Source organism: Eptesicus fuscus, chromosome 10, assembly GCF_027574615.1.
Source record: "Eptesicus fuscus isolate TK198812 chromosome 10, DD_ASM_mEF_20220401, whole genome shotgun sequence".
In the NCBI taxonomy this organism is placed as follows: domain Eukaryota; kingdom Metazoa; phylum Chordata; class Mammalia; order Chiroptera; family Vespertilionidae; genus Eptesicus; species Eptesicus fuscus.
In genome coordinates, this window is record NC_072482.1 from 30,972,229 (window position 1) to 30,997,228 (window position 25,000).

Genomic DNA, 25,000 nt, shown 5'->3' on the forward strand with positions numbered 1-25,000 from the left:
GTCAGTGCACGTCATAGCTACCGATTGGACAGATGGACACTTAGCCTTTTATATATATAGATAATTTACTTAATATGTTTATATAATTTAATATTTGCAACCTTTATTAAAATATAGTTGACATAAAACATTGTGTAAGGTTAAGAATACTGTATTGTATTATGCATATTTCTTATGGGTTACTAAAACACCATTACAAAAACATTATGTAGGTTAACAGTTACATTTAAGTATTGTCTTTCTCTGGCTATACTCTAATCCTCTGAATTAGACTTGGACATTTGCCTTATGCAAAATATTTGCAGATTGTGTTGAGTATCCTTGCATATGGCCAAGTTTTCTTTCTATTCATAATTATAACTAGTTTGCATGAATGGCTTTTATGAAACCATTTCTCAAAATTAGAGGTAATCAGCCCATGATAAGGCCATGTAGCCCATGACTACTTCAATGTATATTAAATGTTCAATCAGCAAATCAATACTTCAAACCTTTCAATTTCTAAGATGACCTATAAAACATCTTCTAAATTTTTATTACTAGTATTAACATTAATAATTTGTATTATTGATATTAGTATTTTTGTGCACATTTAAGTCACTACTGATTTTGTTTTCTTTCTTTTGCTAAGGTCATTGGTATATATTCATTAGTAATTTAATAGTTTACCACTATGTTTCTCTTCAAAAACATGCAGATAGATAAATGTGCATGTAAATTCATATTTGGGTATAAGGAGATGATGGGATGTTTGTAAAATCTTCTGTTGCTATACTTTTTTTGTTTCTAGACATTATTATTAGGTTCTACCCAACTTTATCCTTTAGGTGGCAGCATTTGAGAACAGTTATATATTGAAAGTTGCCACCATTTAGAAAAATATGTTGAAGAATAATACATTTGTTCAAAAGAAAGAATTTAAGCTTTATCCTGCTTTTTACTGAGATTCAAGACAAGCTCTTATCAAGCACAGCACAGTCTCATCTTTGGAACTTTTAAAAGTACTTTCCCACTCACATAATTCTAATCTAGTCCCATAAAAAGTCTGTTTTACTGCATTGTTTTTCACTGATGGTAGTTCACTGCTTATGCTTTCATTGAAGGCAGGGGATCTTCCAAATGGGTATTCCTCAAGGGCCTTTGTCCCCAGAATATCCGCAGTTTTAATGAGTCTGGGTTAATTATACATAACTGAAAATTCCTTCTGAAGTATTGAAGATAAAAAGGCATCCTCCTTCTTGCAATTCATTGGTTTAAACGTATTTTACATTGATGCATAGTAAGAAACTAAAGGGATAAATACAGTTTAAAACTAATTTACATTAAGGACTCTGGTTAATAGTCCATCTTAATTGCTGACTAGAGAGTCATCACAAAAGGTAAATTTTGTTGAGTAATTGACACTTCAATTGATCTGCTCTCTCACTCCTACCCTATTTTATTTTTTAAAAAATAGGGGTCAGGTAACTTTATTTTACTGTTTAAGTACCTAATGGAGCCCAGGTAATGCATGAATAGCTTCATTAAGAGATAAAGTAACCAGTAGGATCTGTGATATTTAGTTGAATTTCAGCATTTAATTTTTACAGACGGTCATGTCAGCTTTTCCATGGTGACTCTAATTCTTGTTGCTATAAAAACTCTCATTCTATAAAAAAACCAAATTTCTTTTATTTTCCTCTGTTTAGATTTTAATATATTTAGGAAAATCTTTTACAGTAACTATTTTTGATAGTTCATTTTCTTTTATCTTTGTGCTTTATTGGAATATGTTCCAATATTTTTATCCTCATTTAAGTTCAAAATATTTTATTAAGTGCTTACTTCATTATTGTAAGAAAGACATACAATTTTAAGTAATTAATTAAATCTAAGCTTATATACATGTATAGCTAATCCAGGAGATTAAATAATGGGTATCTATTTATTTTGTCTGTCTAAAAAAATTAAATAAATTAGCTGAGGGTAAAGCATGCTAACAGGAATGTAGGAAACCTGACTGTCCATCTCCCTTCTCTGCTTTCCTTTCAGTGGGCTTCACTCTCAGTAAATCTCCAAGGGGTGTCAAAGAAGGTTTCTCCCACCCCCAGGCCGCATCCCTGGCCGGGAAAGCATAGCATGCCTTTTTAAACACATCTAAATCGAATCCCTTAGTTTTCTTCTTATAATTGACTTCTTTAGAATAAAGTTATAATTAAAGGGTAGAAGGGGATGGGGCGAAGGTGTGGGGAGGAGGAAGAAAGAAGGTGAGGAAAAGAGATAGAAGGAAGGAGGGAGGGAAGCGGGGAATGAGTGAGGGAGAAAAGCATGCGAACAGTCGGGGGGATGTCCTTTTTCTCACTGACCTAGTTATTCAGTTACTTGCTTCCCTGTCTTCAAAAAAAAATTTTTTTTTTCTGTGAATCTGCCATTTCCAGATTTTAAAAGAGCCTTGCCTTAAAAACCTTTGGTTTTCTGAAGTTCTTCATGTATATTGGTACTGAAAAATATTAGTAGAATGAGAGAATTAAACATTTCGATGTACATCTTTCCTGAGTTCAGATTTTGATCCGGCCTTGACAGAAATTTTAGCTCATGCACTGTCCGGGTCATGTAAGATTATCGGTTGACCTTTATGTTCCCTAAAATTCAGAACAGATGAACCAAAGCAGATATTGAGGCTTTCACTCTTTCTGTTGACACTTTGACCCAGGCCAGTTCCATTTAAAGCACGTCTACATGACAGCCTAACTAATTGTGAGATGCAAAACAATTTCAATAAAATGCGATTGTGTGTGTCATAATGCCTTTGTAATAGTAGTGAGGTATGATCAGACTGCTTGAAAATGTATAAAGCAGAGTGATTTCTAAATCAAAGGACATTGTTATATTTTCAGAAGGTAAATGTTCTGACTGTTGACTTCCAGATTAGCCCCCCTACTGCCTTGGAATGAGGGCGAGTGTTATGGTGTACTGGATGATAGCTCACCATCCTGTGATGTTGAATCAGAAGGACAGGCTGCCCCATCCGATAACAATTCCTGCAGCTAAAGCAGGCATGACAATAGTTGTAATGTCAAGGATGGCCAGTGTCATCTGTTATACATGAATTGCATTCTAGTTCCAATAGAATCACATAATGTCATCAATTTAATAGCACATAAGTCAGAATTTTTCCTTAAGTGTAAAAACTCTTACACAGTCAAAGCTTTTTATTTTATTTATTTTTTTATATTTTATTGATTTCTTACAGAGAGGATAGAGAGTTAGAAACATCAATGAGAGAGAAACATCGATCAGCTGCCTCTTGCACACCCCCTACTGGGGATGTGCCCGCAACCAAGGTACATGCCCTTGACTGGAATCAAACCTGGGACCCTTCAGTCCACAGGCCGATGCTCTATCCACTGAGCCAAACCGGTTTCGGCCACAGTCAAAGCTTTTTATTGCCTTCTGTTCATTTTAGCTACTCCACTCTCCCAAAAGTATCCCTTCCCATTTTATCTCACAACATTCTTATTTCAAGCATGCTAAGTATCTGGTGAAAACCATGATACTTAGAAATGCAATCATGAAGCTCTCCTAATTCATACTACAGTGAAAATGAATAGCAAGTCATTGCTCCTCAAAGGGTTTGCACCCTCTAAGGAAGACATTTAAATAAAGGTTCTATCCCAAGTCAGGGGACATACAAGAATCAACCAATGAATGCATAAATAAGTGGAACAACAAGTTGATCTAATTCTCTCTCTTTCTCTCTCTCTCTCTCTCTCTCTCTCTCTCTCTCTCTCTCTCTCTCAATAAAAATAAACAAGGGGCCACAGGTTACTTTGCCATTCAAATGTAAAATTGGGGGCATTGTTTCACAGAACACTTACAGGAAAAATAAAATTCAAAAAGCCATCATCGTCCCCAAAAACAAATTACTGTAGTTCATCCATATTTATGGTACGAATATTGGCTGCCTGTAATATTCTAGGCAATTTTATTGATGTTTTATTTCTATCATAAAAATACAGGTCTGAATTTGAAAAAAAAAAAGCCAAGGCATATAAAGCTAATTGAAAGTTCAACACTATCTGTATCAATTTTGTGAGACATTAAAAAGTGAATGAGGAAAAAAAAAAAGACACCTTTTGTATTTTTAATTGGATTTGTATTGGTTGGAAAATATGAGCAGAAACAGTTTTTCTCTCTTCACCAGGCAAGTGCCAGGCACCAGGAGGGCTGATAGGATGGCACTCCACTGAGTGGCAAATGGATCTGGGGCGAGTAGACTAACACTGCAACAGCACCAGTTTTAAAACTATCATTCCTCCTAAAATAATTTAAAAGCAATATAAAAATATGTGTTGGGTTTTTTTACATGTTTTTTGTGAAATTCACTATTTTGTGATGGATAAAACACAAATCTTTCCTCCTCGTCATCTTTTCTCTATGTTGCTGGGTGATCTCTCTTAACAGCCAACCTATTGATTATGTCCCTCTTCTACTTTTCAGTCTTCAATTTCTGCCCTTTGTTCTTAGGACAGGTTTATTAGTTTGCTACAAGGCTCTTTTCATCCAGGCCCATGCGTCCAGCCTCATCTGAGATCTTCCCTCTCCCTGCTCATAATTCTATTCATCCGTGTTTCTTTTAGTTCCACCATTACAGTATGGTATTTTTTTTAAGCACTCCGCCTTTCCCTACTTAATTCCTTCTCATTCATCAGGGCTTTTTTAATAAATAATGCCTTCTTTTATTTTTCATATGTGTTTTTATTTATTTCAGAGAGGAAGGGAAAGGGAGAGAGATAGAAAAATCAGTGATGAGAGGGAATCATTAATTGGCTGCCTCCTACATGCCCCACACTGGGGATTGAGCCTACAACCCAGGCATGTACCCTGACTAGGAATCAAACCGTGACCTCCTGTATCATAAGTTGACACTCAACCACTGAGCCACACAAGCCAGGCAATAATGTCTTCCTTTAGGAAGGCTTCTCCGACTGCCTAATTATGCACCCCCCAACATTGCATTGTAGCCTCTTTTCATAGATCAGAGCACCTAGCACATATTATTGCAATCGCTTTATCACTTGCTGTTAAGCATTTAGCTCTATAAAGGCAAGGTTGGAGTTCGCTATGTTTAGCCTAGTATAATGCTGGCACATAATAGGTGTTTAGTATATGTTCTGTTCAGTATATATTTCCAGAGTGAGCACAGGTGTGTGGGGCACGATTGTATGTAATGCAAAGATGACTAAGACACATTCCTTTTCCTCTTGTAGCTCTCCATGTAGTATGTATAGGCATGTAGGGATGTCATAACACAAATATTATTGCAAGGCAACATTACAGCAGCCAAAAAGAGTCAGTCATGAAGAAATAGTTATGGGGATTTAGTCTCAGATATCAGAGATCAGATACCTTGGAGATTAGAGTTCATTGTGGAACATTTTGATTAGTGTTTTGGAAGGTAGCTGCTGTCTTTTAATAGCTACATTGAATTAGATTTTTTTGATAAATGAATAAAATATGGTTGTGTTTCAGTTTAAAAGAGTAGAAATTATTATCATATGCATCTGTTCTATTCTGGATTCAATAAAATATTTGATGTATATTTTAGTGTTATAATTACAGTTTTTATTGTTAGGCAAGTTACACCCAGATTTTGTGTACACAGTCTGTGATTTTAATAATCCATTTTAATTGCTGTGTGAAGTCTATGAATCCTTTTGTGTTCATTATTGTATCCTCCTAGGTGTGGATAAACTGAATCCATTAGCAATCTTTCGTGTTCTCTTAAAGGTTATTTGACTTTGTCTTATAAATGTTACATTCTCATTCATTTCACAAATAATTCTCTAATGCTTTTTCTAAACCTGGGACATAATATGGATCTTATTTCCACAGAAAATTATGGATATTATCAGTAATAGCTCTATTACCACCAGGAAAAAATATATTTAGATTGTAGAGTCCCGACTTATTTAAAAAAATCGTTTGAGTTAATGATTCAGTATTGGTAATGAACTTAGTGTGCATACAAATAATAGTTAGTATATTTTTATGTGTAACATTTAAGGAAGGGGGTACTGAAGTCCTCATTTCCTGTTGGGAATTTTCCATGTAAATGTAGTATTATTCTTCTATCCAAAGAGGTACAGATTTCCATTATATTGTGTTAAACATACAGTGGAATGATAATGCTTTGGCGTGATTTTTAAAAAGTTATTATTTCAAAGGAAGACCTTGAAAGAATTATATGCTTCCTTTTCATTGCATCGTCTCATTCTATTCTGTGATAATATCCAGTATAATTCTCTAAATTAAAGTTTACTCTGTGGATGGGCTCACCCTCTTTCTTTTCAGTGGCCCCTAGACTCCTTGCTTACCCTGTGACATAGGAAACCTCAACTATGGTAGTTTATACAAATTATTTCAGGTACTATCTGTAGTAATGTAGACTTCCTGCTCTTCCCTGCTTTTACTGTGAAACAAGTTTATACAACCTAAACACTGGAAAAGGGTTTTTTAAATACTGTGATACTAAAGAAACTCAGAATGTTTATTTTCCTTGGAGACCAATTCAGTATGCACCCAGTCCCATGAACGGACACTTCTATTACAGATTTATAAGTCAGAAGTGATGGACCAGCCTGCAGAGCAAGGAGATGTTCATGGGGTCAAACAGTCTTTTGTAGGCATGCTCTGGAACTGCTCATATAGGAAGGCACAGAAGAGGAATTAATTTTCTTAAGTATTTCTTTATCCTTCATTCTTAATTGACCATGTTATAATTCTTATTCTTTTAGTTAAGTGAGTAAAAGAAAGATCAAGCCTCTCCTTCTCAACGTACTAAAGTTACAAATAAATAAGAGATTTTATAATCTGTTCTTTTGATACACTTACTAAGCCGCTTTTCTGACGAGCTATCATATTATATAGATGGAAAAACTGAGACAAGATACCTTTAAAACTATAGACATCTCAATTATTTAATTAAAATTAGAATGAATGAGGCTTGAATTCAAAAAAGAAGTTAAGCATACTCCCTAGATTGCTGTTCTGTCAATAAATATTTAATGGTATATTCTGAGTAGGAGTGGCAGAATTAAGAGAGAATTTGACTGGGACTCAAAGTGATTGGTTTCAGTCCCTGCTTTGTTCCTCACTCAGTGTGGGTCCCAAGACCCACTCTGTCTCTAATAGGAATTAACTGCTTTGGTTTTCAAAATCTCTACAGTCCATCTGAGTCTAAAATAGATGTAATTTTTGGAGTCAATATAGATTTTCTGTACTCTTTCACTTAGTCAGCAGGTACTTTCTGAGCACTTCCATCATGCCAGGCCCCTTGCCGGGCCCAGGGATAGAGCAGTGGGTGTGGGGCTCAGGTCTAGGAGGAGACAAGCATTATAGGAATTGTGGTAAGTGCTGCAAAGGTGTCAGGGGAGACAAGAACAGGATAATTGAAGCTAAATTAGATTGGGAATCGGGACTTGTCTCCCTGAGGGAGTAAGAGCTTAAACTGAAACATGAAGCATGAGAAAGCAGTAGCCAGGTGAGGAGGGACACAGAACCAGTGTTCCAGGCACAGGAAAGAGTTCACAGAGAAGCCCTGAGGCGTGAAATCGCCCAAGGGCCCAGCATGTGGCCTGAGATGAGGTTGGAGAAACAAGGCAGAAAGTACATCCTGGGAATCTGACAGCCAGAGAGGGAGAGGGAGAAGGAGAAAGGGAGAGGGAGAGAGAAAAGTATTTATGGCATCGCAGGACTAACACAGTAGCGGAAATTATAGAAAATAAACTTGGAAGATGTTTTGGGTTGACTTCAATTTGATGAAATAATCAGAAGACAGGTAATTTGATTGCCAAGAATGTGGAATGCCTGCCTTCGGAATTTGTACTTCATTTGTTAGGTCATCGAGACCCACTGTAGTCTTTGTAAAGGGAAAATACTAGAATCAAATTGACATGTCAAAAGTATCTAGTGAGAGAGCCCTATCAAAGGGATTGGAAAGAAGTAATGATCCTCATCCTAGAAGCCAACAGTAAGAATCCTGGCCTGAGTCAGCCAAGGGCTACGGTATGGCTATGAAAATGGAAAAGGAATGTTTTTGAGGTCAAATGTAAGTGCGGGGTGGGGGGGAGCGGGGGGGCAGGAGGGGAAGGAAAAGAAAAGACAGGACCGGGTAATTGTTTGAATATGGAACTCAAGGAAAAGTGAGGAACCTGAGAAAACAGAAATATGTACCTCATACATTTGGGGGATGGTTTCTGTGATTATTTAACTAATTGGGATGTTTGATGAACTATAATTCAGTAAATTAATAACAACCATATTTCCCAGTAAGGTATATAGCATACACATCAACTAGAAATGCTCTCTATTTTTAGCCTACATTTTCACTCCCTTGTTCTGACAGTAAGTGAGTCTCCCCATACCCCCACCATCATCAAATACGGGTCTTTTAGACTTGCTAGTATAGTATGCTGGCAACAACCTGTTTTGACATTATTTACTTATCTCTCACTAATGTTTTTCAGAAACCCGAAGTGCAATATTCATTACCTACTGTGTACATCTTTAATATAACTCCCCATGAGTCTCTCTTCTAAAGGATGTATCTGGGGCATCGATCACTATTTATGATGCTATAACTTTTCTATAACCAGAAAGTAAAAATGGAACACTTGTCAGAAATATGAACTGTCTCACATATATGCTTTATTACTCTTTATTCAATAATAGCTTTCTAAAAGCATAGTTAGACCTCACCACAACTTATTTCCATACGATCGGTTATGGTTTAATAAACTGTCTACAACCAAAATATCTTATTTATTTTTAGGCAGTATTTCAAAGTGCTTTTTAAAATAAATATATTAACAAAATTAACACAGATTAAAAAAACTGGAAAAAATTAGAATTAAAATCAGTCATAATCATATCATCCAAAGGTAACTAATAATAGGTTAGCATCAATCCCTCAGCTTATCGCCTCTGCATATACATAAAATACAAATTTTGTCCCAGAAATGTGATTATATTTTATGAACTGAAAATGTGGTCATTCTCAATATACTGTTGTATGACCTGTTTTTCTCAACTCATAATTAGTTGTGAATTTCTTTTCAATGAATAATTGTACAGTTTCATCCCTATAACCTCTATGAAATTTTACTTCAGTAAACTTCTAGTTCTTTATGTTTAGATGGTTCTCAGTATTTTAAACTATAAATACTGTTGTTATAAAAATACATTCATACTCACACATATAAATACATAGAAGTATTTTATTGCAACACTGTTTTAATAATACACACAATATATATGCATGTGGATATGTATTTTAACACACTTGTCTGATTATTTTTTAGAGTAAATTTCTAAAAACAACATTGTTTGGTCAAAGCTGTACGATTTTAAATCTTGTCAAACATATTTTCAAACTGCCTTATAGAAGTCAGTTTTTATCCCCAAGAGAATATGTAAGTAGCCATTTCCTCACTCTTTCAACAATAAAAGAATGAGCAGTCTGTTATCTAGAACATATATCATAGGGTTTTCATTTTTATTTTGCAGGTTACTTATAAGTGAACATTATATGCTACTGTTTATTGGTCATTTGTATTTTTCCATTTTGAACTTCCTATGCATGTTCTTTGCCCATTTCATCAAGTGTTCATACCAATTCCATTTTGTTTAATTTATTAATTTGAGAAAGAGAGAGAGACAGACAGACAGACATTGTTTGGGTTCCACTTATTTATGCACTCATTGGTTAACTCTTGTGTGTGCCCTGACCAGGAATTGAACCTGCAACCTTGGAGTATCGGGATGATGCTCTAACCAACTGAGCAACCTGGCCAAGGCTTCAAATCAATTTCTTAAATATATTTCATGATCATCAACCAACCGAAGTAGTTTTAAGTGATTATTAAAATAATTAATTTGTTATATCTATCCTTATGTTAAGCAAAACAATTTTCTGTGTCATAGCAAAAAAAATACAGATACTAAATACCTGGTGTTTAACATTAACAATGCAAATTTCACTAAACTGTTTATTTTATATCTGTTTTAATTAAAATTAATAAGTGATGAGATTTCCCAACTATCTCATATAATTTATTTTACTATTCTTTTATGGGGATAATCTTCATAAAAAATACCTAAAATATATCAAAAGAGATATTTCTTGAAAAAGCCAAAAAAGTTAAGTGGTAGCCCTACACTTCTCCTAAAGGGAACCTTATTTGTACAAGGTCTAAGCAGGCAGCATAATTTAGAAAAATTCAAAGTTAACATGAATAATACAAAAATAAAAATATCCATTCACACACTTGATAGGTGAAAGGAGCTGAGTTTTTATTCTTCTCATATTGGCACTCCTTTCCAAGTGTCATGCTTACTGCATGCCAAAACAGCGCCTTTTAGTTTCTCACAAAATTTTAGTTACTTAACAAGCATCCAAAATGGAAACCATCCCCACATGCCAAGATATTTTGAATTTAATTTAAAAAATCAATTTGCAATGAATATTGTAAAAATAAATATATTACTCACAATTTGGGTGTTCTTGAGTATTTTCGGCCAAAAATTCTCACGAACAATGACACGAAAAATGATTTTAAAGTTGGTCAGGGCTGCCACATAGGGAAAACATTTTATTTTAATAGACACGCGTGGTGTGTGGGGAAGGTCTGCTGCTTGTGTCTACAGATGCTAATGGCATACAATGGGTTAAAGAGTAAGAAAATATATCCTTCTCATAATCAGACAGATAAATGGAAATGTGGTTATAGGGGTACAATTTGAGATTGACAGAGAGATGAGATTAAATTGGTGTTCACTGATCAATTAAATTAGCAACAGAGGAGACACGAGAGGGTTGCAACATATATACAACCACTTGTCAAGATTTTACAGGAGATCAATGAGAAAAGTGGTTTATTAACAGTTTTATAACTTTTTTATGTATTTATAAGAAGAAATGATAATGATCTGATATGATTTTTTCCATAATTAACAGTTGAATTCGTTCATGAACATAAGATTTCTATATGATTATGGAAGAGGTAGATATCAGGAGTGTCTATTCAGGTGACTATGCACACTTGAATTGTCCAATAGGATGAATTGTTTTGGTCTCATCATTTATTCAATTTATGTTTTTTTGTCAGATGTTGGACACACATTTTGGGTGTTGAATACATGACAAGAATAAAGCTCCTGCCCTCCATTTACATTGTAATTGGGAGGCTGATGGAAAAAAAAAAAAAAGTAGTTTTCCTATATAATAAAAGGCTAATATGCAAATTGACCGAATGGCTGACAACCAGTCACTGTGATGTGTGTGCATTGACCACCAGGGGCCAGATGCTCAATGCAGGAGCTGCCCCCTGGTGGTCAGTGCACTGCCATAGGGGGAGCACTGCTCATCCAGAAGCCGGGCTCACGGCTGGTGAGTGCAGCAGTGGTGGCGGGAGCCGCTCCCACCTCTGTGGCAGCTCTAAAGAGCAGCAAGCTGAGCAGTAAAGAGTAGCGAGCAAGCAGGCAGTAATGAGCGAGGGGTCCCAGACTGTGAGAGGGATGTCTGACTGTCAGCTTAGGCCTGCTCCCTGTGAGAGGGCGCAGGCCAGGCTCAGAACCCCCCCCCCCCCCCGTGCAAAAATTTCGTGCACTGGGCCTCTAGTAAATATATAAGGAAGGATGATGATAAATGCTGTGAAGAAAAATAAATCACAATGATAAATGCTGTGAAGAAAAATAAAGCACAATAAGTACATGAAGAGAAATGGAGACTCTGATTATTGCATAGATGGTTGGCAATGATCACTTTTGGAAATGGCATGGAAGCATGGTCCTGGAAGAACTCTGCAGATATTCAGTGTGTGGAGCTTTTAAGGCTGAGACAAGAGCAAATGGGGAGGCCAGCCCCAAGACAGGGGTGTGCTTGGTTCTTAACATGTGCGAGGATTATTTGGAATCTATATTACTTCCTCATTTTCTTATTGATTTAATGCTCCACAGGTAATATCAAATTGATTAATTGGCCAAAATAGATAGAAAGTAGCAAACATAGAAATTATGTTCATTAAGGTATTTGCTTTGGGACACACTAATTTTTTTTTTTTTTTAATGTTAGAAATGACCTCACGTTAAAGGCTGATGGAGGTAGATGTCAGGGGAAAAGTGGGGTCAATTAGAAAAGTTAAGATAGTGGGACAAAGTATAATTTTTAGTGTATAGCTTTCAAAAATATTTTAGTGGTGCAACTAATGAATGACCTGTGTATTCTAAATTAATTAATGGTGTCCTGCTTATCTAAACGTTGAAATTGAGACTTCATTTCAGCTCAGCATCTTGATTTCCATGGTTTAAGTTATAACAATAACAACAACAAGAAAGTAACATCTTAGAACAATAACTCATCCAAAAGTTGTATTAACATTTGGCTCCCGAATTTTTATTAATGGCTCATCAACCCGAGACCATGAGCATATTTGGTGACAACTAGTGGAACAGTTGTATGTGATGTCCATATTTTAGACTATATGCTGTTCGTTGTTCCATACTGATATCAAGTAACTGTTACTGACATCTAAATGAGTAGCAATGACTATGTCATGGAGCATGGAACTTGTCATTAGCGTTTGCAGATTAACCCAAATTTATGAAGTACAATTTACATATAATTTTGTATCTACATATATATTATAGATATATAATTATATATAAATAGTATTAAATGTATATAGATATAAATAGCAAGTACTATTGTAAAGCTCTATACATGGCCATCAACCAATTATGAATTTAAAATAGTTCAAGTGATTTCTCCAAATAAAACTTCAATGATATGTTCTGTACATTTTATGATTTAAATAATAAAAATATTTTCTTCTGGAAATCTCTTCTTCCAATAAAGTCCTAAGGAAACAATAAGACACTTAAAGATGTCAGCCTATCTATTTTTCATTCTGTATGCCACCCATCAAGAGAACCATGCCGTGTATCCAAGAGCAAATCGTGACTTTTGCATTCTCAGGCATTCATCTTGGGCTAAAGAATTTGAAAATTGAAATCTTGGCAGAGGTTGACTTATCGGTAAGTGCAGTCACTTGAGAATTTCACATACGATGTTTAATTTATCCTTAGCAAATGCTTTTTCCCTGACAAAACAGAAAATTTTATGCTTCTTTTCACAGGTAAAAACACTCCATCTGAGTAACCCCAAGTGACTGAAGACTTCAGTTCTCACTGCAAACTTTTTAAAAGGAAATTGTTATACCATACTTGCTAAATTTTAAAAAGACTTATTCTGATACCTAGATAAATCAAAGCAGAATATATCTTTACAGCTGCAATAAAATTTGTAATAAATTTGAGGATATTTTTATTACTTAATTTGATAAATATGATTGATACTGCCTTTGATATAAATATGTATACACTATTATTGTTTGTAGAGATTACAAGGTACAAGACATTAATAAACTGTAATACAAGATGAAAAATTGTAAACTCAAGAAATAAAATAAATTAAAAATTGTACTTGGAATTAAAGAAAATACTAAGTTTTGAATCTAAAGAATGGCTTAAAAGAGCAAGTAGCATTTATGATGGGTCTTAAATAAAAGTCCATAGAAATCCATAGAGTGGAGATGAGATGTTTTGCAGATGGAAAGGGAATAGCATAAGCAAAGTTTGAGGGTGAAATGCACAGGACAGGTTCCTGGAATAGCAAACAAGCTATGAAAAAGAGCAGGCTACAGAAAAAGTGGAAATCCGACATGATTTTTATAGCCTGGGAAAACAGTATGTATCTTTAAGCAACATCTATCTTTGAAGCCCTTGCTTGAAACTTTACTCTAAGAAGATTAATCTACCAATGCTGATTTGGAATGGATTTATCATGGAAATTATAACAATAATCTAGGCTAAAATTTATTTGGCAATATTTGAAATTAAAGTAGGTAAGAGGCATTATGAAGGTAGATTACCTATGATTAACTAACTATTGCATATCTGCCTGAGTGCACACCACTTAAAGCTGGTGACTAAGACGTTGCCAGTGTCATTAATAAAAAATAGAGGGGTCAGGATAAGTAAATGATCATGAAGAAAAACAATGCATTTATGGACACCTTGAATTTAAGTTGCCATCAAAACAGGTCTGTGAAATTGACCAGAAAGCTGTGTCTGGAACAGGGAGAGAAAAGGGAAGGGGAAGTGCTGATGGCGAAGGAAGGCATAGAAGTGGAAGAGCCAAGAACAGGAGGAATGAGAATGAGGAAGCCAAGAGCCATCACACAGCTGGCGGAGCCTGCGGGAAGGTGCAGGAGCTGAAGAATGGAGACTAGGAAGGCATGGAGGAGCCGATGTTCCAGAGCAGCGCTGCCTGCTGCCTGGGAGAGCGTCCCTGCACCCATGGCAATGATCTCTCTTTGTGCTGGCCAGTATGGTGGCCGGCAGCCACATGGGAATTTGAGGAACTGCATTTTAAATCTTGCTTAATTTTAATTAGTAGTTTATGTTTAAATAGTCACATGTGGATGGTGGCTACTGACTTGATATAAAGCATTAAGAGACTTTTAAAACACTGATTTCACCACCAAGTGACATCCCTAAAATATAAATTGCAACCTGTCCTTCCCCTGCTTAAAATTCTCCAGGGGCTCTTCAGTGCCTGGGGATAGGATGCCAACTACTGAATCGTGGCTGAAAGAATTCACTCTCAACCAAAGCCTCAGCCACATGGGCCAAGCTCCTTCAACAGGCTGATCCTTTCCCAGGTCAAGTCCTTGGTCTTTGTTTCTCTAATGCGTCCCTCTATTTCTCCCTGTTCTTTACATGCTTACTTTTTTAAAGTCTTTCAGGCCTCTATTTACGTGTCATTCCTCAGAGAAGTCTTCCTTGAGCTCCTTTTTCCAAATCAGCCAGAATGCCCTATTATTCTCCTACGCAACACAGTGTATTTTCTTTATAATCTGTACTCATTTATTTCCCTCAGCCTCCCTTACTGGACTATGAATTCCTTGAAGGCAGCGATCATGTGTGTCTTCTGTTTTTCATACCTATCAGAGTGCCTAGCATATGGTATGTGTGCAATAGCTGAGTGTTGGTCAAATAACAAAAGCACTGCCTGCTGAAAGAATATGTAACTACTAAATGGAAGTGTTCATAAATAATTTTTAAAAAATATTTTTTACTGATTTTAGAGAGGAAGGGAGAGGGAGAGAGAGATAGAAACATCAATGATGAGAGTGTATCACTGATCGGCTGCCTCCTGCACATCCCCTACTGGAGATGGAGCCCACAGCCCAGGAATGTGCCCTGACCAGGATTCAAACCGTGACCTCCTGGTTCATAGGTTGACACTCAAAAACTGAGCCATGCTGGCCGGCTCATAAATAATTTTTTGTTATTGTCAAATGACTACATTTCAGCAAATAAAAACTCAAAGAAATGTATACAGATTGGTATACTATATACTTTGAATAGTAAATTTAACCAGAAGAAACTAAAATAATATCAGTTGAAGGACACAATTTGGAGAGTGGGGAAAGAAGTTGCATAACTTCTGTACTTTATAAAATAGCCTCAAGTCTAGAATTCTCAGCTTGCCTAGTTCTAACCAGCTTCTTCCTACACCAGAGGAAGATTTTGTTTCTTAGCTATTCTTCTAATGCCTGCCTCTGATACTTTTCTTTGAAGTTCTAAGACCCTTGAAAGCACTGAAACTTTTCACTTAGGGTTTTTTTCTTGGAAATGTTAATAATGATGGAAGGTAGACACTACTATTATTACCATGTAGAAAACAAAAAATAAAACCTGTGGTTTCCAGATTGTCAGTTTAATAGAGAAAGGATTTGTTACAGTTTGGGAATATATGGGAAACAATGACAATTTATCACCCAGATAAATAGTTGTTTACTTTCATTGTATGGGTTTACTTTCACAAATAAGCAGTGGCCTGTTGAACTGCTTCCATTACTTAAATAATAAGAAAATGGCATTTTTCATATAATTTTACTTTTCTAGGAATGAAACTGATGGTGCAACATTTTTAAGTTTTTAAAATGAAAGACCTTTGTCTAAGATACATCTTTAAAGATTAAACATAATTACATATATATGAAAAGCAGTATTTTTCCTTAGTATTTAAAATAGGGATTTATATCTACTCATATAGAAAAAGAGGAAACCTTCTCCAAGATAATTAGCTGTGTTTTTTTTTTGTTTTTTGTTTGTTTTTCTGTGTTATGCTTCCTATTCCACTGCTGTCATGTTTTAAACATTAAAAAGAAAGAGCCCTGGTCGATTTGGCTCAGTGGTTGGAGCATCAGCCCATGCACTGAAGGGTCTCGGGTTGGATTCCTGGTCAAGGGCACTCGGTTGCATGCTCGATCCTTGGCCCAGTCGGAGCGTGTTTGGGAGGCAGCCAATCGATGTGTCTCTCTCACATTGATGTTTGTCTCTGTCTCTGTCTCTCTCTCTGTCTCTGTCTCTCCCCCTCCCCTCCACTCTCTCTCTCTCTCTTTAAAAATAAAAAATAAAAAAAATTAAATGAATAATTATCCTTCTGTGAGGATTTAAAAAAAAAAAAGGAATGGGAAGGAAGGTGGAAAGAAAAGAAAAAGGAAACAGTATAACTTAATACACTAGTATAAAGTTACTTTTATGTCCAAAATATGAGTTAAATGAATGCTGTTTATTTTTAAAAAATAAGTTAAGATTAAGTTCCATGTATTTAAATTTTTATACCAATTCATAGTCTTTATAAATTCCAAGGGAAATAAAGTTGGAATTTAAAAACAGATTCTAATTCTAAAATTAACTTTATTCAAATAGTTATATATCTTCCTTCATTCGAAACAGTCCCATATCCTAATGGGTAATTACAAAAGTCAGTTTGAAAAGCTTAAAATTTCTTAGATAATGTAAGTATAGATAATATATGTGATTTATTTTTAAATAATATTTTAATAATATACAAATTAAACTTCTAATATAAAATATAGTATAGCTAAATTTCTCTCCAAATTATAATCTCATGAATAATACTATAAAATGACCTTTTAATGAAGTTTTATCCTAATTCTTTCATAGTCCCATTGAATTAACTGTAGTCACTCCATGACCTATTATTTAGCAGGCAATTCCTATTAAATTCGATAATCATAAAATCTACCCACGTAGGAATACTGTACTTTCTAGCTAATGTCCTACATTAGCTAAAGAAAGCCAAGTGGGCCTTTGTTTTAGCATTCTGAATGAAAACTTGGGACATAAAAAGGAGACACACTGTTTGAGCTATGTTAGGTTTTTCTAATATAACTGTTGAACTTTCACAGTGTCTATTCTGGGGAGTAATTCCTGTACTATGTGAGTTACACAGTTTATAACATTAATTTCTTGCTAGACTAAGCCTACTAGGGAAAAGAATTTGAGAAAATAAAAGGAAGATGACTCTCAAGAGGTGAAAATTATAGCATGAGTCCTCAAAAGATTGTGTGTTTCCTTTATCTGTCTCCCTTGCTTAAAGGAGCATGTTAGAAAGTAGATAATTACCTTGTGAACTCATGTTGTATACACAGATGAGTTGGTTAGTATGGGGGGAAAATGCACTAATGGCCTGTGAAATGCAGATGAAGTAATTACTTAGATAGCTCCATCAAAACACTAACTGCTCCTGATCTCAAAATTTAAATGAGTCTAAGGAACATGTGGTATGCCCCTGTAATTTTGGCAGGAACATTTCACTTCAGATATAATAGTTAAGATACAAGTTTAATTTGTTACTTCAAATAACTATTAATTCATTTGCTAAGTGAATTAACATTTTTTTATTTCAGTGTACAATGAATATAATCAGACAAAATTCCATTTATCACTTGGTAGTTTGCATGTTTTAGTTATTGAAAGCATTACTTTGGAAAAACACACACACAACATGTTGCCAAAATTTAATGGTGATGGGAGGAGACTGGGTTTGGCATGGTGAACACACAATACAATATAAAGATGATGTATTATATAATTGCACAAACATCTGGAACATATATAATTTTATTAACCGATGTCACCCCAATAAGTTCAATAAAAAAATTAAGATCTCATAGGTAAAGAGAGTTAATGAAAAAAATAATTGCTGTTGAGTTAAACACAGGAAAAAAAATCTAGAAGGCATTTCCTAATGAAACAAATATTATTCATTAGCATAATAATCCTGATCCAGACACGTGACTCTACTTGTTCCCTAGTTCAGAAAATATTTTCTTGGCTTCACAGGCTGCTGAATCCGCTGAGATGGATTTTTTTTCTAAGTTCAATTTTGTGCAGACGACACTTCCTATTGAAGGATTTGAAGCAAGTCATACTGACTTGAAATGTCTTTTGCACTTGCCTTTCCCTTTGTTTTATTTTTGCAAGTCATGTGGAATGTGTATTTAGTATCCAGGATTTTGCAAATATTTGTGATGCTTAAGAGGAAGGACTTCTTTCTGGGTCTGGGGGTAGAATTGACTTCAACAAGAGGGTAGAATTGAGCAGATCTGTCTGTGCCCTACCCCATAGATTTGCATGGGTCCTACAAGATGGGAAAAATACAGTACTTGTCATATGCTTCTATTTTAGGGAATAAACTGAACTTCTCATGCATTAAAATACTTTGTATCTTTAAATATGAGTATATAAAGTCTTGCTCTCTTAAAACTCCCTATTGGTAAGGATTAATGTATTACACACTATGCTTCCTAGTGTTTTCTGATGACTAGTCACCAAACAGCTGGTTAAAAAATACAAAATATCAAGACCCAAAGCAGATAAATGAAATCTAGTGCCTAGAGTTGGGAACATGGGAATTTCAGTGATGTCATTTTTCTGCTGAATGTATATATTCTTAAAGAAACAATTTACGTTATTAGCCAAGTGGTCTGCATTAGCAGATGAAAATTTCAAGTACTAGTTTTTATAAAGAAAACATACAATTATGTGTTATTAAAAGAAATTATGGAACTGGTGGCAAAAGGCAAAACAAATAGAAGTGGTATATCTTTGTGTGGGCAACAATTTCCAATGAGGAACATAAAGTTCTGATATAAGGACAAGAGCCAAAAACAATGTTAGCATGGCCTTTTGGTGGATTGAAAGATTACTGGAACTAGCAGCTTCTCTTAAAAGGAACATAGACACTTAATAACAAACAGAAGAAGAAAAGGGATTCAGGTACAAATAATGCTTGAAAGCTATACTTCTCTTACAACTTGTTGACCTTATAGCCAATAATCACATGGAGTTTAGAAAAAATATGTAAAAGAAATTGAAAATTTATAATACCTTCTGAATGTCCTCTATACTCCAATAAATTCTATATAGAGTGAAGACCAGATGAAAAATCCAAATTATCTTGGAATCATGGTCAGAAATTGTCACGAAGGGAAGCAAAAATTTCTTTTTTCCTTCCAGTCTGATTTGTCTCAGCTATTAGAGAAAGGGGGAAATAACTAATTTAAAAAAAAATTATTGATGGTATTAAAGTTATGGAGCAAACAAAAAATGGTGAGTATAGTTTTGCTTTAGTCAAGAAACAGTTTTGTTTTGTTTTTTTTTTTTAAATTGAACTCTTACCTGCCTGTTTTAATTAATCATACTTGCAAAGGTAAAATTCACAGGTGAGTAACTTTAATAGACACAAACCTGTTTCTTGCTGGGGAAGCACTAAGTGTGTAGGCAAAGGACAAAATCAGGGGAATGAGCATGGAGATGAGGACGAGCATCTGATGTTTCACTAAGAATTTTTAATAGAAGGAATATTCAGTATCATCACCAGATTCAATCTTTTTTTTTTTTTTCTTTTTGGGTAAGTGCCCTGACGAGGGCTGGGGATCAAACCAACAACCCATGTATGTGCCCTTGACCTGGGAATGGAACCTGTAAACCTACAGTGCATAGGCCAGCACTCTAACCGCTCTGTGACACCAGCCAGAGCCAGGGCGCCTGATCCAATCTTATCATCAAATATAATTGTGCCTCTCTGCTAGTCTAGGCATCTTGGTTCAGCTTTCACCTCTAACACGCTTGCCAAGGAAAATGATTTCTAATACATGATTTGGGGGATCAGAGCCTATAATTTTAAAAAACACAAGAAGCAAAAAACTAATTTTTGTATCTGAAAATCAGTAAATCTCTTGACTCTAGCCACACCCAACAGCCATTCCAACTACACAGGGTGTGAATGCCAGAAGTGGAGGTCAGTGGGAGCAATCTTAGACACTTTTTCCCACACTAAGTAAATAAAAACTTATTAAAAGGACAGATATGTGAAATGTTCTTATTACAATAAAAATTAAAACAAATGGTTCATTTTATCATGACTTGTAATATTGTCATGAAATTCTAACAACATAAATAAACAATAGAGAAATAAATTCATACATTAAAATACAAGTTTAAAAACAAAGTATTATGCACACTACATAATATAATGAAAAATTCTTATCAAATAATCTTAAACAAAATCAGAAAAAAATTATTCAACTATGTGAGGACAAAGCTTGGAAAGGAAGTCACAAAATACAATACAATGGGTTGAGTTAGATTGATAGTACTATGGTTAATTTTTTTCAGTTATTTAAGATTATTAAAATATTTTTATTAAATATTTTAAAATGAGAGAAATGGTACCTTGTTGATAATATTTAATGCTAATTTATTTTTAGCTAAAATAAACATATTCTTAATATATGGATTCATATATTATATAATTCATATATTGTTATAATATGTTATTATGCTAGAGCATAACTAAGAGTATGGATGACTCCCTACAAACCTTTTTACTCATGGTATAGGGTTTTCAGTAACATCATACTGGTGTATATAGATTCTACAATCTTGTACCATGTGATTTCTTATCTATATTCTGAAACCAGTCTACAAGTAATTAGGCATTATTCATATTGCTACCTCTGATTCAAAATTGCAGGTGTATCTATACATATTCAGTTATTTTACTCAAGGAAAACTGTGACTATTATCACATTAAAAATTTAGTGACAGAAAGAGGGTTTGTTCCCTGCAACTTTTTTTAGGAAACGAAATCAAACCATCTGTAGTAATGTTGTGTGTGTGTGTGTGTGTGTGTGTGTGTGTGTGTGTGTGTGTTTCTGCTTAGAAAATGATTGTTAACATATGGTAGTGTCAAATGATTTTAATGTATCTTTCATTAAGTAAGAAACAGCATGTCATGACTTAAATACCCTGGAGATTGTTTGCTTTTTTCATTATGAATCACTAAAGAATGGTGTCTACTGCCCTTCATTATACTGCTCTTCATGATACCAGAAAAATTCATAAATGCCCCTAACTTGATATGCAGAATAAGATAATTTAAATAAAAACTTAGATATGGTACTAGTAGTATGGAATTCAAAACCAAAATTGTGAATAATGTTCTTGGTTGTATGGTAATGTTGAAAGAAGCCATGACAAAGACTACCATCTTGTTCAGATAAGGCTTTGGAAAACTAATTGTATTATTTGCTATAAAGTGGAAAAAATTGCATTTTACCAAATATAATCATATGAGACTTCTTGTATTTGGATGATAAACTGGAAATAGCTCTATCTAATGACCTTGGCATAAGCATTGCCAATTTAAACTCTGTGATAGAATAGATTGAAGGGGTTAGATGATGTGATTTTAAGTCTCTCTGACCTCACATTATATGCTCTTGAGATATTTTTTAATTGTTTAATAGTAGGGAATATCTCATAAGATTTCTGGTTTCTGAGGGTCTCTGAATATGGAATATAAAAACAATATTAACCAACATGTGCTAATAAGTGTGGGTGAATTTATGAGTACAGAGTATTTTAATTGGGACTCCTTTGGAAGTCTAGGGCATATGATTGAATCTGGGACACAGATTAAAAAACAAATTGGCCCATAATTTCCACTTCTGAGTTGAGCTTACTAGGAGCAGCCACAGTGATCTACCCAGAAAAGAAATCTTTTGTGAAAAAAAGGTAAATTATCTGGGGAGGCAAGGAGAGACTTTTAAAGTAATAGTCCATGATGAAGGATCATAGTACCTAACAGATATGACAGCCCAAAGTTAAATAGTTTAAGGTTTAAAAATAATAATAATATTTCACATTAACATATTTCTAAGTCTCATTACTTAACATCAAGAAATAGCTTAAATTATCAATTTTTAATGAAAATCCACCATGAAAAGTTCTGAGCACATACTTCTTAATGAATGGAATAGGATTATAAATTTTATGATGATATTTCAAAAAATGATATTTCAAAAAAATTATAGCCTGTCCAATACATTTATTTATGTTAGTATATATTTAATATTCTATAGATAAAATTTAACCTAAAAGAGCTATTAACCCAATATCTTTCTTAGTAGAATTTTTTAAATAGACAGTTTTACTTAATTAGGACACCTGCAATTGAATTACTGCTATTTGAAACTTGAAAAAATTATGATCTGCCTCTAAGACTGATGGCCCTTGTAATACCTCTAACACCCTAAGTGCAGTAGCTAAAGCACTCTCACTTATTCAACCTGGAGAAATTATAGTAAACTTTCAATGACCTTTTGCTGAATCAAACTCAAGAATTTACTTAGGGAATTTAGCACATAGTGGCAGTCTAAAGTAAGACATTAGATTTAAGTTATGAGATGGAATAACCAGATTCTATATAGGTGTGGGAAATTCCAAAGTCTGGAGTTGCTAACAGGTAAAATAAACTAGTGAAACTGCTAAGAAAGGCATCTAGGAACTAGTAGAGACCATATAAATTGGAGAGTATAACTAGTTTAAATAATTGTGTGTGTTTTTTCCATAGAAGACTGGCTTTAATTAATCTTCAGATATGTAAATAGAAGTTAGAAACATAGTTTATGTGAAATTTTTGGTCTTCTGTAAGCCAGACCAAACACTTTCATGGACAGATTGTGAAGGATAAATTGTGTTTGAGGAGCAGTGATTATTAGAAAGTAGAGATCTTCTATGGAATTACCTGGTGCTTGTGACAAAATGCATGTTCTTGGGGCTCTCTACCCTAGAATCTGATAAACATTTCTTAGGCACATTAATGTTTTATAAACATGGCATAAGCTCTTTCTTCTAAACATTTGAAAATGAAAAGAGAGCAAAAGTGAAGGGGCAGACCTTATAGTCGGGCATTATTGGAGTATCACATTCTTCTCTGTAAGCATCAGGTTTCTAGGTTAGTGACTGCAACATCACACCCGATCTCCAAGAATGCACACCCCAGCGGTGACCCCTGGTCTGTTTATGTGCCTAATGCTCTCATCTTAGACACAACCGTGTTTGACCCTTTCAGTCATTAACATCAAGAAAAAAAATGGTGTTTAGGCATGAAAATATTTATTTGAAAATAGTAATTCAAAAAAGCTTCTGTGAGAATGTTCCTATAAGTACAAATATTATATTAGAAACAAAATAATGCAAATGACGGTGATTATGGCAGTGACTCAGGACACCATGGGACCAGTGTTTCATTGTATTTTGACTGTAGATTTGACTTAGTTAAGACTTGAAAGCAATATCCATGACGTTCCCAAAGCCAGGGCCGTGTTGTGGAGATGAATAGTGAATTTGCACTCTAGCCTCCTATTGTAAGAACCTCTCTCTGTAGCCACAGTTCCCTAATGCTTATCTTTTAAATCACCAGTTCCTTGTATGTACCAGCAAGTCCAAAGCCACCTCCAGTTTACAATTGCCTAGAAGGTATACAATCTCCTATTACATTTATTCAGATTGGATGATATCATAATGAAGAAAATGTATGTTTAGATTGTTGGAGCTTTCTTTTGTAGTTTATATTATCTAGCCAATGTATAGCATCATCATGTAAGAGTTATTTCTTTATTAGTAGTTCCAAATAGTAGGTCCAAAACCATGCCGTGGTTTATTACAGCTTTATTCCTCAAGATGAAAAATCATTTAGGATATCTATATGGAGGTCTTCTAACTAGTCTGTGTGTTTACATTATTAATGTTTTTCTTATCCTTTCTCAAGCTGACATGAACTGCACAAACCTCTTCCTGAGCCTCGGGCATTAAGAATAATTCATAACAAGTTAATTCTGTCTTATTATATTTGTCTTAACTTCCTGTCCATAAAGATTGAACAAAATACTTCCTTTAATTGTGGTCTGAAACTATAAGGCTACTTGGAAGTAGATGCATTTTGCAGCAAAATATGCTGTGATCCTTCTTCATCACAATAGCAGTTACAACTCTAGCAGGCTTCCCTTTCTGCTTGGTTGGCCAAGCAGACAATTACAGGTGTCCCACTTCAAATACTACCTGCTGCAGGCTGGTCCGTGACCTCCATCTTCAACCTCATTCCACAGCACTAAGCAGAAACGGTGATCATCCCTGTGTCTCCTTGCTTCACAGCAGTTCTTTGTCTTCAAACTGTAAATGAGTTTTGCAAATTAGGTTAAAAAGTTTCCCAAATAGTTAAACTCTAGTATTCCTTCCAGTTGTTGTCCCAATTTTCTCTTTTTTGTCCTCACAGTTACAGAATGTATTAACTTGACGACTGTTTCTGTGTTTGCTTTTGCCACCTACTCTCCCCAAATACATGAATTTACTTAGAGACATCAATTTCTTACGTTTTCTCTTTTTTAGAAATGATTTATAATCATTGTGGATAATCTGAGAAAGAAAATTAATTATAAAGACAAAATTTTTTTTTCATAAACCTCAGAGATCAGTATACTATGGGCTCTTTTAAAATGTGCTTATAAATGTAGCAAAACATTTCCCTTTGCCATTAAAATTTCTTTAAAAAAATGGTTTTCAAATGCTGCATTAATTTTATTATTTACTAGTTGTTCCTTAGTTTGTAATTGTTTGCTATTTCAGCTGATTCTGCAATAAACATTTGTTCATAAATGTTTGACCATGTCTCTACCATGTTTAATCAAATATGTTCAAGAGAGTAAAAATTGCCAAGTTGCTAAAGACAGAGAAT

At 34.6% G+C, this 25,000-nt stretch overlaps 1 protein-coding gene and 1 long non-coding RNA gene across 2 annotated transcripts in view; both read left to right on the top strand.

Annotated features, from left to right (window-relative positions):
- The window catches only part of ADGRB3 (adhesion G protein-coupled receptor B3), a 705,567-nt gene that overhangs the window by 217,589 nt on the left and 462,978 nt on the right, over positions 1–25,000 (top strand). The window lies entirely within an intron of this gene.
- Positions 7,975–13,304, top strand: LOC114232490 (uncharacterized). The gene is made up of 3 exons (XR_003618548.2): positions 7,975–8,089; positions 13,016–13,074; positions 13,176–13,304. It is a non-coding gene; the product is annotated as an uncharacterized LOC114232490 (long non-coding RNA).